Source organism: Octodon degus, unplaced genomic scaffold, assembly GCF_000260255.1.
Source record: "Octodon degus isolate 3935 unplaced genomic scaffold, OctDeg1.0 scaffold00109, whole genome shotgun sequence".
Classification (NCBI taxonomy): Eukaryota; Metazoa; Chordata; class Mammalia; order Rodentia; family Octodontidae; genus Octodon; species Octodon degus.
This window is the reverse complement of record NW_004524685.1, coordinates 3,283,243-3,288,762: the sequence shown is the minus strand read 5'-3', so window position 1 is coordinate 3,288,762 and position 5,520 is coordinate 3,283,243.

Sequence of the window (5,520 nt, the reverse complement as noted above, 5' to 3'; positions counted from 1 at the left end):
AGTGAGAGTTATATAAGCAGATGATGTTATTCTGAAATGCCAGAATAATCATTGCTCTTTTTTTTTTTCAAGCAGAAGACGGCATACGAGATGTTGCGGCGTGACTGGAGTTCAGACGTGTGCTGGGGGGGAGTGAGAGTTATATAAGCAGATGATGTTATTCTGAAATGCCAGAATAATCATTGCTCTGCAATAGACAGAAATTTCTTCCCAAAATTGAAGAAAATGTCTGGTTTTTCCCCATTCTTTTAGTTTGTTTTTTTTTTTTGGCAGAACCAGGGATTGAACTCAGGCCCTTGCTCTTGCCAGGCAAGCGCTAATTCTACTTAGCCATCTCCCCGGCCCCCTGAGGCTCAGTTTGTTTTTTTTTTTGTTTTTCTTTTTCCCATTCTTTTAGTGACAGTACAGTAAGATTAAATTTAAATAGGGAACAGACAAAAGTAGTAGGTAGCTCATTTTTAAGGGTGGTTGATATAGTTTATACACAAGTAGGTTACTGTTTATGTGCATACTGTTTACTGCCATCCAGATATATTTGTACTTGCATTTTAATATATCAAATCTACAGAAAAAAATAATTATATTTAATATCTCATAATGTTATTATTCTTAGATGAGGTGCCCCCAAGATACATTATTCATTTAAAAAATTACAAATCCAATAGCATTAATGGTGAAACAACTAATTTGTTGTTCAAACAACTAATCCCTTTGATAATAAAGGAAACACAGTGACCTCAGACAAAAGGGAAGAAAAAGCTTAAATCTCTGAGTAGACAGACTTAGTGCAACCTGTGAAGAAAAACAAATAGCAAAGCAATAGAAAACAAAATTCTTAAATACAGTGAATAAAGGTAGAACTAGAAAAGAAAAGGGAAGCAGCCCAGGCAAAGTCACGCTTCACAAGCTTTCTCTTGGAGGCTGTCCTCAGTTCAGTTGGACATCTGGATAGGATTCACACAGAAGCCAGCAGTCTCAGCAGCTCAATAAACCAGAAGTAGGAGCCTTTCATTGCTAGAATACCTAGAAATTGGGAAAGGAAACCCATGAAGGGAGAGAACAACAGAGGGAGAAGTTCCCTTGCCTACATCTTTTTTATCTTTGGATGCGTTTTGAGTAGAAAAGAATCTACTGGAAAACAAGAGCTGAGAAGCTCAAAGACTCAAATGAAGATTTTTAGCTTCTTCGGTCTGGGGGGAAAAGGTTTAGGATTCAACTCCATTTATTTTAGGATGAAATGGTAAACAGAAGGGGTCCCCACTTGAACTCCAGAAGGGCCACACAAAAGGATGAAGACTTTCTGCCCAGACCAAGAGCTATGCCCTGGAACTCCAGCCAAATCTTAGCTAAACCAGCTCTGACAAAGACTAAAAGTAAGGTTCAGCAAAATCAAAGTAATTCACTCACAATTTACTACTAGAACACAACTCAGAGAAAGATAGTCTAATACAGAGACTCTATAACACATCATCCAGTTTGTATTTAAAAAAATTACTAGACATGTCAATAAGCAGGAAATCTATTAATACATAGAAAACCCAAATTATTCACCTTTGAAGTTAGAAAACACATTCAAAAAGTATTGAGAGGTGGGTGGTACAGGTGGGACTCTTAAAAGGTTATTAGGTCAGGTGTGCTCTATAACCATTGATGGATTAATGGATTATGTCAAGAGAGGGTCTTGTAACAAAAGCCCACCTTGGCTTTATATCACCATGTGATATCCTTTTCCATGGTGGTGCCACAAGAAAGCTAAACAAATGACAGTGCCACATGTTTGGATTTCACAGTCTGTAGAACTGGGAGATAAATAAATTTCTGCTTTTTATAAATTATCCATTTTGTGGAATTTTATTCATTTTGTGGTGTAGAAAATAGATTATAACAAAGGATACATTTTCAAAATTTGTAAGGAACTCAACTCAATATCAAGAAATAAGTAGTTTTAAATGACAAAGAAGAGCATAGGGACACATATCTGTCATGCCAGCAGTTGGAAAGATGGAGACAGAGGATTGCAAATTTGAGGCTATCCTCAGCTATACAGCAAGTTTAAGGCCATCTTCAACTATACAGCAAAATCTTATCTCAAAACAAATAAATGGAAAAAATATGTGAATAGAAACTTCTAGAAGAAGACATGTAAACAGTCAGTAGGTGTATGAAAAGGTGTTCAGTGTTAATAACCATCAGGAAATACACATCAACAGTATATTAGGATATCACATCATAGTTGTTAGGATATCTAATACCAAAAATGCAAGGGACAGTAGTAGTAAGGATATGGAATAAAGAGAGTAATTATGCACTGCTAGTGAGAAGGTAAATTAGTACAGTCACTATTAAAAACAGTATAGATGTTCCCCAAAATAATATAGCAGTTCCATATAATCCAACAATCACACTACTGCATATATATTCAGGAAATAAAATCAGTATGTTAAAGAGATATTTGTATTTTCACGCTAATAGTATTAGTCACAGTGGTTAAGATATGAAATCAACCTATGTCTGTTAAGGGTGACTGGACAAAGAAAATGAAGTATATAAACACTGTGAAGACCATTCAACCACAAAAGTAGAATACCGTGATCTATGACCACATAAATGAACCTGCAGAACATCATGTTATATGAAATAGGTCAGCCACAGAAAAGTAAATACTGCATGATCTCTCTCATATGTGGGATTGAAAATAGTTGATCTCTCACAGAAAAAGAGAGTAAGATAGTTACCAGGGACTTGGGTGGTTGGTGAGACGTGAGAGATAGGAAGAAATGAGAAGATGTTGGTCAAAGGACGTATGATTTTCATAGTTAGGAGGAATACTTAAAAAATGTCCAAAACAGGAAAGTATAGAGAGGCAGACTATAGAAAAGTGATTTCTTGGAGTCAGGGTCTTAAAGGAAAGGGGAAAATAGGGCAGAGAGAAGTAGGGAATGACTGCAAACGAACTGTGGAGTTTCTTTTATGGTCAATGAAAACATTCTAAAATTGACTGTGCTAATGACTATGCTACTCTGTGACCAAACTAAAATCTGTTGAATTGTATACTTTAAATGGGTGAATTGCATGATATGTGTATTGCATCTCAATAAAGCTACTTTTCAAAAGCAGACAAAAATTCACCTGGTAAAATAAAGAAAGGGACTGTATAGAAGTTCAGTGGCTGCTGCACTGTGTGTAAAGATCTGCTAATGTAGACTGCAAGCAAACAAGGAATGGAGGCAAGAGTAAAGTCAAATGAGTAGTGGGCGCCTAGAGAAAGGAGAATCTGACTTCTCCTTGTATGTCATAAGAAGTTGAAAAAGCATAGGTCAAGGAAATGATGATATATGAAAGTTAGAGACACAGAAGACAGCATATGTGTTGTTAGACAGAGAGACACTCAAGGACTTAACGTGCAATGTGACCTTGTCCCCAAATCAAAGAAATGTTTCTCATAAGTCCTCCCTGCTCCTAAGTTAGACAGCTCTTATCAGAAAGATGGTTCCAGGAACGGGCAGAGAGGAACCCAGAAGGTAACCAATTTCATTTCCGTCTGCCTCCCAGATACCAGCTGCTAAGTCTTATCTGAAAGCTGCTCACTGAGGACAGCTTTATGAGGAGCACAGCAAGGAGGATGTGACCCAGTACACTGGGCACTGCTGTCTGTCTCCCTGGCTCAAGGCAACAGTAGCAATATTCTGAACAACTCTCCAAAAGAATAATTTGTGAATTTATTTCACATCAATATAGGAAAGAAGCAAGAACATTTAGAAGATAAAAGGTGAAAAAAGTGAAATCAAAAGATAAAGAAAGACAAACAATAGACTAAAAGTTGAGAAGACAGGATTACTACTCTTATATTACTATGCTAGGATTTCAAAGTGAAGGTCCTCAGTATTTTTATTATTTATTTCAATTATAAAAATAATGTTATTATGAAAAGTATAGATATTTAAGTGAGACAAATAAATGTTAAGCTACACAAGCTTACTTATTTATTCCTTTATCAAGAGGCATTTGGGTAGTTCAATTTTTTGCTAATATGAAGTCAGTTTATGGGACATCCTTCTACAATACTTGTACAAACTTGTGTGAATTTGTCCCTTGTGAACCTTGTACATCTCTACAGTAAATTGCTAGGAGTAGAATTGCTATGTTAGAGGCAGAAATGATGAAATTTTAATAATATGTCCCTCCAAACAGGCATACTATTTTTTCTCATTAATAATGAACACCTTTTTCTTCATGAACCTAGTGTTACCAAAAGCAGGAATAATAAGGGAGAGGTAGGAGAAATCATAGGCCATGCATGGGAAAGAGCTTTAAATTGACTCTTAAACATTCAGTTCCTTAAATCAAACTTTCGACATTCTTCTTTGGTGCCATCTAATATAAAGCTTTCGCTTGCTTCATCTTTCTGGCTGCTTTCCCATCTATTCCTCCAAAGCTAAGCACTGGGTAAGTGGGAATGAGGGAGGATTACAAAGACACTTTGCTTATTAAGTGAATTCTATGTGCCAGACATGTGCTAGCTGTGTTATCTTTGTTTTGTTCTTAAATTTTTCAATATTTCAAAAGATACCAGTGTACATAAATAATATCATAATGCAAGAGGTATTTTTAGAGACAGAAAAGACATACTGTACCTGACATAGGAGTGTATGCCTGTAATCTCAGTATACAAAAATATAATTAAAATACTGGAAATCTCAGAAAAATTGAATACAATCAGGGAAAATCAATTCAAATCAAATATAGAGAGCAATACAGCTATTCCGCCAAAATTTTTTAAAAGACTGACAGATGAAATGTGGAACTGGAACATTCATTTTGAACAGTGTTTGCGAGCCTTCCTGCAGGAGTTTGCTGAGTCCTTCCACTCCTGCTTGGCCTGAAGACTACTGGAGAGACCTGGTAGGCTGGCCTCAACCCCTCTCCAGAGTTTGCTGATTTCAACAGCACCACCCATCCAAGACTGCCAGAGAGACTCTGCAGCCCTAGCCTCTCCCCCAGGCTTCCCACCAGAATTTTCTTGAGTCTGGCTGCCCCTCCTCACCCTGAAGACCACTAAGGAGTCCTGACTACCACAGCCACCTGCAGGAACCTTGCAGAGCACTACCCTGCACCATCAAGAGAGTCTTGCACATCTTCAGCCTGCACTCATCATCACTGGATCCTTCTTGAATTGCACATTGAACCCCATATGGCAGGCATTTTGGTGAGCCTATCCTGCCCTCCCACACTCTGGAGAACCTTGCTGACCTGGAAACTGCCCATCTACCATCACTGTAAAGAAATGACAAAAGGAAGGAACAAAAGGCAAACTTAGACCTCTTAGCCCACCAAAAACAAGTACAGGAGACAAGGTCATAGAAGAACTTGGAAGTTAAACATCTGAAATTTCTGAGATGATAGCAGCTGAAGTAAAGAAACAACTCTATCATGAAACAACTGTTACAAATTACCATCTGCAGTGCAGTAGCTTAGTTCCCAGGTATCAGTATATATAGTTAGTCAGGGTGAGAATCTTTC